Source organism: Magnolia sinica, chromosome 13 (genome assembly GCF_029962835.1).
Source record: "Magnolia sinica isolate HGM2019 chromosome 13, MsV1, whole genome shotgun sequence".
In the NCBI taxonomy this organism is placed as follows: domain Eukaryota; kingdom Viridiplantae; phylum Streptophyta; class Magnoliopsida; order Magnoliales; family Magnoliaceae; genus Magnolia; species Magnolia sinica.
Window position 1 is genome coordinate 78,097,485 of NC_080585.1, and position 13,960 is coordinate 78,111,444.

At 43.1% G+C, this 13,960-nt stretch overlaps 1 long non-coding RNA gene across 1 annotated transcript; it reads right to left on the reverse strand.

The window, feature by feature from the left end:
- Positions 1-12,509: 12,509 nt before the first annotated feature.
- Positions 12,510-13,532, reverse strand: LOC131222355 (uncharacterized). The gene is made up of 3 exons (XR_009160011.1): positions 13,312-13,532; positions 13,161-13,216; positions 12,510-13,023 (listed from the first exon to the last, which is right to left on the reverse strand). It is a non-coding gene; the product is annotated as an uncharacterized LOC131222355 (long non-coding RNA).
- Positions 13,533-13,960: the final 428 nt, after the last annotated feature.

A 13,960-nucleotide genomic window follows, 5' to 3' on the forward strand; every position in this document is an offset into this window, starting at 1 on the left:
CTACATAAAAAAATCAGAAAACCTTTAAAACACAAAAACATCACATATTCCAAAAAGCACAAAAACATCAAATATTCCTCAAAATCAACAAACATCAGAAAATCCTTAACATATAAAAATAACAAAAAAACTTTCAAAAATCATCGTGCCAAAACTTCACACGCAGCACCAGAGTTCGAGGTATACGATTTCGATCTAGAGTTTGACTTCGAACTCATGGGTTTGGATGAAGCTCCGGATGAGGGAAATGATGACATAGCTCTCGAACTCAAGGATTCCCTCAAAAGGTTCGAAACAAAGACCAACGTTGTGGCAGATGACTTTGAAATTATGAACTTGGGATCAATGGAGCTCACCAGAGAAGTGTGCATCGGTAGATCACTGTCTCCGGAATACAAGCAAAGGATGATGGAATTCCTGAGATCGAGGTTGTCCAACTTTACTTTCTTTTATGAGGACATGCCAAGGCTCAATGAAGGTTTGATAGTACACCACTTGCCTACAAAGCCAGACATGAAGCCTATCAAGCAAAAGCTATGAAGAATGAAGCCAGAATGGGCCCTGAAGGTTCGTGATGAAGTCATCAAGCAATACAACGCGGGGTTCCTGGTAGTCTCCAACTACTCGGAATGGCTCACAAACATCGTACCAGTTCCAAAGAAGGACGACAAAGTCAGGATGTGCATCGACTTCAGGGACCTCAACAAAGCGAGTCCTAAAGACGATTTCCCTCTACCTCACATCGACACACTGGTAGATAATACTGCTGGACACAAGATCTTCTCCTTCATGGACAGCTTCTCAGGCTACAATCAGATCAAGATGGCCATTGAAGATCGTGAGAAGACCTTCTTCATCACACCATGGAGAACTTTCTGCTACTGGGTTGTGCCTTTCCGGTTAAAAAACGCGGGAGCCACATATCAGCGAGCCATGACTGCCTTATTCCATGACATAATAAACAAGGAAATAGAAGTCTATGTGGACGATATGATTGTCAAATCTCACACAATCGAAGGACATTTCGAAGACCTCGAGAAGCTCTTCAACAGGCTAGAAAAGTTCAAGCTCCGCCGAACCCGCAAAAGTGTGTCTTCGGCGCAACCGGAGGTAAGCTGTTAGGCTTCATCGTCAGTGAAGATGGCATCCAGGTGGATGAGACCAAGACCAAGCAATCATCGAAATGCCACAGTCCAGGACTGAAAAGGAGATTCGGAGTTTCCTCAAACAGATCCAGTATATCAGCCGATTTATCGCATAGCTCACACCCATCTATAAGCCCATATTCAAGCTTCTCAGGAAGAACTTGCCAAAGAACTGAAATGACGACTTTCAAGCGGCCTTTGATAGGATCAAGAAGTACCTGCTAATTCCTCCAGTACTCATGCCACCTACTCCAGGTAGGCCACTATTATTGTATATCTCCGTCGCAGTAGAAGCAATCGGATGCGTCCTCGGCTAACACAATGACACAGGAAGAAAGGAGCAAGCGATCTACTACCTAAGCCAACGGTTCATAAGTTGTGAAGCCAAATATTCCAGCTTAGAGAAAACGTGCCTCGCCCTAGTCTAGGCAATGCAACGACTACAGCAATACATGATCGCTCACCCAATCCTACTACTCGCTCGCATAAACCCGTTGAAGTACTTGTTCAAAAAACTAGCACTAATGGGCAGGATCGCAAAATGGCAACTACTGCTTTTGTCACGCCCTGAACTCAGAAACCGGGCTCACAGAATTCCCGATTGCCGAATTCGGCGCCGACAGCCTCCGTAGAACCCCATTCTCGGATCCCGGCACGCATTCACCAGGTTCCGATCCTGGGATACTACAAGGAGGATTTATAATCATCAGTCTGATTCATAATGAGCATAACAAAAAGCATAACCCACGAACAATAACCACAAGAACACCACCACAAAATCCACTATGATCAAAAACTTTTAGTACAATGCGACAGAAAGGGAAAATACAATGTAACAAAAGAAACAAAACTCCAAAAGCTCGGCTGCACGCTCCAACTACGGCGAGACTATGGCTGCGACTGCGTCCTGGCATCACCTGCACGCATCAATTGTGCATAAGCTTATAGAAAGCTTAGAAGGTGGTGTAAGTGTGTGTGCAATGTAAGCATGCTCAGAACGCAAGGTCAAAGGAATGCGGAATCATGGTGATGAGTACATGAATGCATTCAGCCGTACCAAGGCTATGCGGTGCAACATATGAATGCTATCGGCCATAACACAGCCATGCGATGCGAGATGCAACTCAAGCATGCCAAACCTCATCATATATCAGTACAGTTCTCATTCTGGATAATTACCGGGGTTCAATACACTCCAAATGGCACTGTCGCTCTCCTAGCTGCACAGTCCAAGTGAGCATAAGAAACCTCACTATCCGCCTGGCCAATAGTCTGCCAATACCTATCCGGCAGGTCGATAGCGGACCCATTCGCGAACTGGTCAAACTCAGCCTAGTATTGCCCCCTACCCTCGGGCGAGTAAGGCCACACCCCTTTCCAACCGACCACGACACAGTGAAAGACGCGACCTCCTGGTATTTGGCCCTCGTGCGCTCTTATATCCACTCGGTCTCGACGTTGGAGTCATCCTCTGGTACCATCGGATTTAGGAATTTTCACCCAGGGACATCTATGGCGCCCGTATGCTAGAACCAAATATTTTCGGTATCCAATCCTGCCATCCACGATGTGTCTGTGAAGGCTATGGCCCTGATGTCGCTAGGGCATACAGTAACTACAATCACACAAATGCAAGTGCATAAATCACACTATCAGTCATGCAACAGTCCCGCGTGTACCATGCACTTATATGGGGCAACTCCGCCTATCAAGGAGCCCATAAACAATCCACCCGAAGGCATATGCTATGATCGGTCACTCCTCACATCAGGCATACATATGGTGCAAATGATCATGAATCATGGATCTATACTAAACATGTATAAAGAGATGGACTCTGGGTATAACGGAGATGGCCCTAGACGGCCTACTTACCACAAATATGGGCCTATCAGTGGGCCTTAGGGAGAGTTATAATGCGGACATTTAACCAACATTATCCATTCAATGTGGACGTCAAACCAGTATTGCTCCCAAGGCGTGGCCCGCTACGAAATCAATACATATACCATGGTGGAATTACACTACATTGGGCCTTGACCCATGGGCCTCCAATACCACAAATGGGCCTCATAATATGGGCCTAATACAAATCAAGGTGGGCCTCAACAAGGACCATCAATACATGAAGATGGGCCTCCACAATGGGCCTTAAATTATCTCCAAAACGGTTGGACAGTCGAATGAAACACATGCATCCTGATGGAGCCCACACTAATGGAGGGTGTGGTTTACAATACTTACATAAGTGGGGCCCACCATAATGCTTATTTTCCACCCAGCCTAAGGCCCAATATAATGTTTATTTTCCACCCAACTTAAGGCCCAACATAATGTTTATTTTCCACCCAACTGTTCATAAAGCCATCTGAACCAAGGTAGGGCCCACTGGACTGGGGCCCACTAGAATGTTTATTTTCCACCCAGACTATTCATAAGGTCACACGAATCGTGGGTAGGGCCCACCATTTATTTACATCCCTCGCACACGGTCAGGGAGCCCACCGTGATGATTTTTATTTATTTTTATTTTTTTTTAATACACGTGGATAGGGAGCCCACCGTGATGTGGTCCACAAATCCAGCCCGCTCATTATGTGTGTCCCACTTGGCTGAGGGTACAGACCAAGTTTCAGCCGCATCCAAATTTCAGGTAGGCCCCACCAAGTGTTTTTATATGTTTAGACATGTTTTCACATGATTTTAGATGGTGTGGCCCACCTAAGTTCCTTATAAAGCTGATTTTTGAGGTGGACGTCCAGTCTGTGGGGACCCATCTAATGCACGGTGTTGATCGTCGAAACGCATCAAGGTCGGGCCCACAGCTGGGGCCGTGAGCCCCAGCCCGTCCGTCCGTCAGCGGCTAGCACAGGTGCTGCCAGCGCCTACTGTCAGTAGCAGCAGCAGCAGTGCTGTTGTGAGTTGTTTTTTTTTTTTTTTTGAAAAAAATCATTTCTCTGCGGTTTTTCACAAACGGGGCCCGCATCAGCAAGATCCACACCAGCCATTGGATTCCTTGGTCCAAGACCGACCAAAAGAGTCCAATATGCACCCCGTTTTGGGCGAATAGAAGCTTCAAGGTGAGTTTTAATGGTATACACTACTATTCCCTATGGTATGGCCCGTAGGATTATCAGATTGATCTCAACTTTCGGCTCAACGCCTAAAATGATTAGAGGAAGAGGATGGACGGCTTGGATTTGACTTATACATCAAAGTGGGGCTTGCATGAGAGGCCCACCACTCTTTTCTTTTCTTTTTTAAAGTACACACCCATCCCAGTTAACACTTCACTGTTTGCAACGTCCAGCGTCCAGGGACGCTGGACGACTTACATATTCACATCATTGTGGTGGGTCCCATGTGGACGTGGCCCACCAATATATATACATATACATATAATATATATCTTATATTATATATATATATATATATATACATATTATATTATATATTATATACATATATTATATAAAATATAACATATATATATACATATAAAAAGATGCATTGGGCCCATCCAAACAGTGGATGGTGTGGATCATCACCTGTAATAGAGTGGGCCACACCATCTGATGTAGATGGACGGGGTAGATGTAACACATATTGGTGGGATCCACACCATTACAAAGAAAGAGAGAGAGAGAGAGAGAGAGAGAGATATACGGTGAGATAGAGGAACCCCGCCACTATGGGCCCTCTTGATTAAATCACATACATCCAAATGGGTCCCACCAACAAGTGGGCCCTAAAATTTAAAATAATAGCAAATCACCCACCTCGTTGGCCTCCTTCTTGATCCCTTGGCTTCAAATGCACCTTGCCTTTGCCTTGGACGGTGGATGATGGGAGATTAATGGTGTGGATGAGAGATGGGAGGGTGTAGATGGAAGATGAGAAGGTGGACCACACTTGAGAGGGAGAGGGGAGCTTGGACGTGAGAGGCTTGAGTTGCTTGGAGATTTGAGAAAAGAGAGAGAGAGAGAGAGGTGATATGGATGGGTGAGGTGTGATGGGTGATGGGTTGGGTTGAAAATTTTGAAAAAAGGGTATGGTTGTTGTTGAAATTTGGAAAAAGAGGAATGGTGAGGTGGAAAGAGGGTAGACTTTTGAAAAAGGAGGGAATGGGTTGATGTACTTGAGGTAAGGCTTGCATTAATGGTTGATTGATGGGACTAATTGTAGAGATTCCCTCGAAATTAGCAACGCGCGGTGTTTCTTCGGAATAAACGCAGATCGACATCTTCTTGCCTGGGTATCGGTTCGGTGCGCAAGTCACGGCGTTGGAACCGCGGCGACGACGCGGTCGCTATGATATAAGTTTCGGATCGAGCCGACGTCGGTGTGCGGGACCTGGTTTAGGATCACGCGCAAACATCGGATATGGTGCGAAGGTTGCCGAAGTTTGACCGGAAGGACCGCGGAAGCTGATGGAACGGTACGGACTAGGATACGGGTCTTACAGCTTTCCAAGTTCGACATCACCTATGTCACTCAGAAGGCAATCAAGGGGTAAGCACTGGCCGACCACCTAGTAGCACACTCTTTGCCTAATTACCAACCACTGAAGACCTTCTTCCCTGACGAAGACATCCTCCTAATTGAAGAAGAAGAAGAAAGAAAGGCAAGAGAGTAGACAGTCTTCTTTGACGGAGCTGCAAACTCAAAAGGGAGTGGAGTAGGCGCCATACTCTACTCTCCTGATGACGTCCAAATTCCTATATCCAGGCGATTAGCATTCTAATGCACCAACAACGTAGCTGAATATGAAGCATGTATTGCTAGTTTGAGAGAAGCCAGCATCCTCAACGTAAAGAAGTTGTGAGTCTTCGGAGATTCACAGCTCATCATCAATCAGACAAATGGCGACTAAAAGACCAAGGATGAAAAGTTGATCACTTATCACATCTATCTTGAGAATCTAATCGAGGAATTCGAAGAGATCACATTTTCTTACATGCCCTGAGCTAAGAACCAGTTTGCGGATACTCTGGGTACCCTCGCCTCAATGCTGGAAATCCCAGAAGGGGTTGCCAAATGGGAGCTCACTGTCAAGCTTCAGGAGGAACCCGCATTCTGCCTGTAGATAGACGAAGCTGAAACTCCCTCGAATGATCAGCTGTGGTACATAGACATCAAGGAATATCTCGAGCATTAGAAGTATCCAGAAGAAGCGACATTAACCGACCGTGACACTATCTAGCGGCTAGCAGCCTAGTTCATGATCACTGGGGGCATCCTCTACAAGCGATCCTTCAACCAAGTCCTTCTCTGTTGCGTGGATGAAACAAAAGCAACACAAATCATGTTAGAAATTCACGAAGGACTATGCGGCCCACACATGAACGGACATATGATGGCAAAGAAGATCTTACGGATCAGATACTATTAGTTAGCGATGGAGACAGATTGCTGCAAACATGTCAGGAAATGCTTCAAGTGTCAGGAACACAAGAACCAAATCCATGCGCATGCTTCCGAACTGTACAACCTGATGACACCATGGCCCTTCTCTATATGGGGACTTGACATCGTCACAAAGTCAGCCCTAAAGATTTAAACAGGCATGAATACATCCTAGTGACAGTAGATTACTTCACCAAGTGGATAGAGGCAGCATCCTATACCACCATCGCAATGTCTTACGTGGTCAAGTTTATGAAGAACAATATCATCAACCGATATGGGATCCCTCAAGCCATTATTACAGACAACAGAATTCCATTCGTCAATAAAAGGATGGGCGACTTCCTCGACAAATTCAAGATTCAACGTCATCGGTCAAGTCCCTACCACCCTCAGATGAATGGTGGGGTCGAAGCTGCAAATAAGACTACCATCCGCATACTGGAGAAAATGGTGAAGACATATCGCGACTGATCGGAGATGCTCCCATACGCACTTTGGGCTTATCTAACGTCTGTACAATCTGCTACAAGCGCAACTCCATACGAACTTGCATACGGAATGAAAGCAGTGTTACCAGTTGAAGTCGAAATCCCATCACTCCGAGTATTGTTGGAGAGCGAGGTCAAGGAAGGCGAGTGGCAGCAAGTAAGATACGATCAACTGCATCTGGCAAATGAAAAGCTCATGCGTGCGCTGAGTCACTCATAGTGCTACCAAAGAAGGATCGCACGGGTCTATAATAAGAAGGTCTGAAAAAGAAGTTTCAAAGTCGGTGACATGGTCATGAAGCGTATCCTACCGCCACACTTACCAGATCCCAGAGAAAAATTCAAACCCTCATGGGACGGACCGCTGATCATTCGGGAAGTACTCCCAGGAGGTGCTCTTCGGCTCACTAGTTTGAAAGGAGAAGATCTTCCTGAGCCCATCAACGCCGACAACGTGAAAATCTATCATGGTAACTATACCTAACCTTGTCAATGAGTACAATCGCAAAGCTATATCCACTTCTCCTCCAAAAACCAGAAAAATCCCATCAGATATCCATCCTTCCTTCCGCTAAGTACAAAAACAACAAAAAGAAGAATACCCGTCATTTCTCCCATAAAAAAAGAGAGGCTAGTACCCACCAAAAAAAATAACAAAAAAAAAAAAGAAGAAACAACACCACAAACAACAAAAAAAATAAAAGAATAAAAGAGAAAAGAAGAAAAAGATAGGAAATCTCAAAAAGAAGACCGAGAAAATAAGCCCATCCCACATCCCCAAATAATCCAACAAAAAATAGCTTACGATTGTGATAAAAAATAAGGACAGGAAGGTAACCAGTTGGTCAGCTATGAAGGAAGCCTCTCTGTCGCTCCCAATGCTCCAAAATAAAACACAAAAAAAGAGAGAGAGAAGCATGCCTAAGCAAAAAGGGCGAGGCGAAAACCCGAAAGGGTGCTTCGAGTAAAAACAGTGGACATAAAGCGAACTTGGTAAAAACCAGAAAAGGCGCCAAGGGTAAAAACAACAGAACTGTCAAGGGGCAGGCAAGATCAAAAACCCGAGACGTAGTGAAAATCCAAAAGGATATTACAGGCAAAAATGACGGGAAAAGCCGGCCGTAGTGAAAATCTGAAAGGGCACTACGAGCAAGAATGGCTGACAAATAAAAATGAAAACAAAAAAATAAAAGTGCAGGTACAGAAGAGGTTAAGACAACAAGCACAACGAAGAGATACAAGGAAAGGACCAACTTCGGATCAATGTTCCATCAGACTCTGCTCAAATCTAAAGGACACGATCCTGGACACTCTCTCAGGGAACCAAGATCCCAAGTACACAATCCAGACTACTGCACACAACGTGGGCTGAGCCCAATATTCTGATCCTAATCATCCAAAGCACAAATCCAAACACAAGCTAGCATTGGCAAATTTGGCACAAACAAAATTTGTCATCCCTTTAAAATCTTTTTGCAATTACATTACTTTCTCTCTTTACAAAAATAAAAACAAAAATAAAATCCATGCATACAGGACAAGCAACTAGTCAAAATTGGGGACCCCAGGTAAGCTCCAATCACTCGTATATCGACAGCCTCTGCCTGAGCCTCTCTATCTCCATGCGCAAGTAAAAGACCTCATCCCTCTCCAGGCGATGCGCAGCGAACATGCTCTCATCATACCGCCTCCCCACAGCCAGCCAACGGGCCATATCCTCACAAGAATGGCGAAGAACGACGATCTCAGAGATAATGTGGCCATGTGTCACAAGCAGAAATGACGGATCGATAATGACCGCTCCTCGAACGCCTCCAACGAATCATTGACACATGAGGAGGATGAAGCAGTATCGCAAACTAGGTCTCGATCATTGGCCTCGTCCGTCAAATGCCAACCAGGGACCTGACGATAAAGCGATTGCTCCGCCACCCATCGCTGGTATGGCACTTCACCAAGGGTGGAGCCCAAGACTCGAACTCCAGAAACGCCGTATCCAAAGATCCCTGTCAGGAAATCCAGACCCGACGATACAAAGCAATCAAGTCAGAAGGAAGAGGAACATGTCCAAATCCAGAAAAGGCAAAATCTGGGATATCCTGCCAGAAGCCAAACTGCCGAAGGAAACGAGTAGGATGATAAGAGCAGTATCCTCGGAGGCCCAGCAATAGCAGAGAAGTACGAGTCACGTTGCAGATCAAGGGAATATGATTGAGCCATGGAGCCTCCCAGCTGATCTCCCACCCTCAAAGCTGAGAAAGCATACAATGATAGAATGGCTCAGTGGCTTCCGCACCAAGAGGGAGACCATTAAGTAATAGGGATAGTGCGTCATCACGGTGGGAGTCAGGCCATACAAGCAGGGGGTCATACAAAGGTGTTCCCACAGCCATACTTGGGGAAAGGTGTGAGTCAAATTCAAATCGCAAATAACAAAGCAAAGGAATGAAAAAGGACGAGCAAAAAAGAAATATATATACCTGGAGGAATGAGTAGCAACCTCGAAGTATGCGGGTATGTCCGAGCGAGCACTCGGTCAAGCCCAAAAAGAGCTCTGCCAGCACCATGGAAACAATGCCCCTATGGAACAGAACGTGGCGGAATACTTCCAATAAAATCGCCAGTGATGACTATCGTTAGCCTGAGAAAAGTAGCTCAGCCAAGATAGAATATCAGTGCATTGAAACACGAAAGCTGATGATCTGACCCAGGGCCTCCCCGGGCAGTAGAACAGCGATTGTACAGAAGCCCAAGCGAAAGCTCACCGACCCTACCCTCTGCAGTAGGAAGAGCAGCTGGAAATCCAAACAAGGAGATCAGATCAGCAGGACGCACAAACTCAGACGAAGGAACATAAGGCTCCTAAGAAAATAGGTTCAACGTTGGAACCCAATCATACGAAGCCGCACTCAATAGTCGCCAGTCTAAGCGAACTCGGTGGAAGTGAAGAACCTCTCGGAAGCCCAAAGAGCCCAGCTCGAAGATCTCAGACTCGATCAAGCTCTCGATCTAGACATGCAACCACTCAGAACAAGTGCCGCATAGCTATAATCGGCAAGTCCGAACAGGCACTCCCTCTATAATCTGGAACCCTGGGTCAACAGGAGGATCATTGAAGATGGGCATCCCCTTGTCCAACAGATCTATCTCATTGTGACGAAAGAAACCACACCACGCCAAAATTGTGAATTTACAATGGACCAAATCCGTCATAAAACTAAATAAACAACGGATTTCATCCGTTGCTTGGTTCGTCGCTGTTTACTGGGTCGTTTTTCTTTTTCGACAGATAAAATCTGTCGTTTAATCTGAGACGAATAAGGTCCGTCGCATAATAGCGACGGATAAGATCCGTCGCAAAAATAAAAATCCGTCAGTAAAATTCGAAAGAACTGTCAGCACGAAAAATATTAGTGACGGATAAAGTCCGTCGCTAAAATATCTGTAAATTTTAAAAAATATCGTCAGATTTTTTTTGTTGTTTAAATCTTACATATGATAGTCATTCAAAAAATAATTCATACAATTGTTTAATAAGAATTCTATTCACAAAATAAATCCTATTCACATGATTGTTTAATAAGAATCCTATTCATCAAAACTAAAAAGTTCACTGAAAATAAAAACTCCCTCCCAAAGCATTATATGATACCTGTTAGCCCAATATCTTCATTTGAAACTATCATGCAACTTTTTCTTTTTGTAGAATGAGAACCAAATAATTGCAACAAATTTGATATACTGAATGTAAAAAACTTAACATCAAGCCATAGATCTGTAATAAGAATCTTGCCATCACCTTGGGCAGTAACACAAACAGGATCATCCTGTAGCAGCCATAAAGCAAAACAAAGTAAATCAGCTGCAATTAAGTAATAAATAAATAAGATGGTGCTAGAGCTTTAAGCACAATGAGTTGAATTTAGACGTGGTCAGTTGATTAATCTGGACCATCCAATTGGTCAACTTACATTCCATTGTCAAGGTGAAAAAACACTCCAATCAGATGATCCTATTCCTACAAAGGAAGCTTTTATCAGAATGAATTTAACAGAGGTACTGAAATGCTAGACATTTGCCAAAATCTCAAAAGGATACCTGCATTGATCATGGTTTCGATTGTAAAGGTCTGCCCTGCTTTCATCACACTGACTGCTTCATTTCCTGCTATGGGTCAAGGAAACAGCTAACAGCAAAATTTAGCTAGGAAACAGCTACCACAGCTAACAGCTAACAGCAGATTCAGAGAGAGAATGGATCAAAATATGCAGCAAAATTTAGTATGAAGAGAGATTTTGGGATGGATCCAAAGATCGAGCATTATGGGTGTTTGATTGATTTGCTTGGCCGAAATGGTAGGCTCGAGGAAGCACATTTGTTAGCTAGAGAGATGCCTTTTGAACCTGATGTCGCTATTTGGAGGGCTTTGCTTGGAGGCTGCAGAGTGAGTGACATTGAATTGTTTTTTCCTCGTGCAGCCCTTCAAGCCGAGGGCATTTTTGCCCTTTCAACTCCCGAGAGTGCCTTTGCACGTACTCACACGTAAGGTATAGCATTGCTTGTGCACATGTTTCAAAAATCTGAAAAGAAAAGAAACGAAAAGAAAAGAAAATGTTCGTATCTATTGTTTACTTGGAACTGCATTGTTTTCATTTGCAATCAGTTCGGCCTACAATGAAACTCCATGAGTTTCACAAGCAAAGCTGTCTAAATGAAAAGAACAAGCAGAAATGTACGACTTAAAAACCTCTGTAAAACTTAAAAACAAAAACCTGGAAGGTACAAATGTAAATACTCAAACACAAATGTAAATATTCTGAACCTCTGAGCTTGCCTGTGGAGCAAACTGCAATAGGGACATGAAATGGGTACAAATCATGAGATTTCAAATATCGAAATAGCAAGAATGGAGTATTTACTCAATCTGGACTGTAGGCGTGAATTATCCATCCAAACAGCACATGAATCAGTCAAGTAATATTTGTGTTCTGAATTGGTCAATCTTTCCTTTCTGCAGTCTGGTTTTCTATTCTTTATCAATAATTTTGAACCAGATACTCGGACAACTTTAAAGAGAACAGAGACAGCAAGACCTGCTTGCACTGGATGTGTGAAGTTTTGTTCATATTGATGTGCCTGCATATTAGGCATCATGTGCTGCTGGAGTATCAAGTAACTTCCTTGTGTGCTGTTTGGTATGATTTGCTTCACCAACATTTATAATTGGTGTCATGATGTGTGAATAAAATGCATGTCTGATTTTTGTTTTTGGATATCTATAGGCCCAGAAGAATGTCAGCTGAAATTGGGTTGGTTGATGAGGCACAAGATATGTGTCGGGATAACTAGAGGTTTGGCATATCTCCATGAAGAATCAAGATTGAAAATTGTTCACAGAGACATCAAAACCACGAAGACAGAGACTGGAACTGTCCTAGAAGAATCATGACTTGGAAAAGAGTAATAATAGTAATGAATCACACAAGGAACTTTAATTAAATTTTCTGCACGCCAATTCATGTGCGTTGTCACTCATTTCGAACAAAAGATGTGACGGTTCACAGGATCAGATATGTAGGGAACATTTCTTATCAAACTTCAATTTCATCTTCTTTTAAAAATCATAGAATCTACATGCAGCTTGAATACCATACCTTAGAAGATTCAAGAGTATCTCCTTCTTGAAGACATACACTCCCATGGAAGCAATGTATGGTTTCTTTTCAGCCTCCTCTCGTGACAGGCCCAAAACTGTAGTATCCAACGCCCAAGGAATTTGAAATGAAGATCACGCAATCATGCAAAATTGTAGAATCGCTTCATACTCATGAGGTCTAATTTCAGTCTAATCCTATTAGTAGATGCAAACATAAAGGTATCGGGATAATTACCATTGCTTTCAATTCCTCTCCCTTGGGCTTTTCATTAAAGAAAAGAACCCTTTGTTGTCTATCTTCATTAAACCAAAGTCTGAGGCACGACTGTCAAGGAAGAAAGATGCTCCAAATTAGAATAAAACCATGAATTAAATTTTTGAAGAAAAAGGTAGTTGATAGATATTTATAGAAGTAACTCAAATTCAGATTCTGCAACCACAAGAATTGGTTCTGATTAATACCTGTCATCCATAGGGAGACAAACAATAGTAATATCTGCGCCACTTTGACGATGGCCCTAGAAATGAAGTAATTCCAAAGATTAAAACATACAAGTTTGTGAAAATGAATTTATCCTCGATGCACAATGATGCAAGAGATGCAATGCCCAACCTGAACCAAGTCCATATAGTCCATACGGTACAAATGATCTCCGAGAGAAATAATACATCCTCAATCTCCTTGCCTCTGGCATCCTACAAAATGAAAGTCAGCATATTGCTAATTTGAGAATCGATGCCCTCGATGTATTTTTGATAGTCTAATAGCTAAAACATTTACTGACTTTCTCTAAATTTAAAAAGGGGATTTAGCAAGATCCTATAACAGAGTAACTGGTGGGCTTAAAGACAACCTCATAATCTGTTGATTGATGTCTTGTTCCTTTTGGGAACAACTCCTTCAATATTGAAATAACTAATTTTGGGAGTAAGAAATTAATTTACAAAATGATTACCTATGTTGTAAAAATTTAAACAGTGTCCAAATCAAGGTTACCTGGATCGTGGATCATTTTGGTACATAGTATGGGAACCAGCATGCAATATGCTACATTGCCACTTCCTCCATTACGTGGTACGCTCGGGGTAGGTTCATATCCGTCACTCCAATACATATAATGTGTATGCAATATGGTTTTGTAAATGAAATCATATTTTAATTCATATTTGAAATGATGGATGCTATTATTATAGACCCTGCATGCTTACTGTTATATGATAAATTTATAACAAATAATAAAAGTAGAAGTATCTTCATTGTA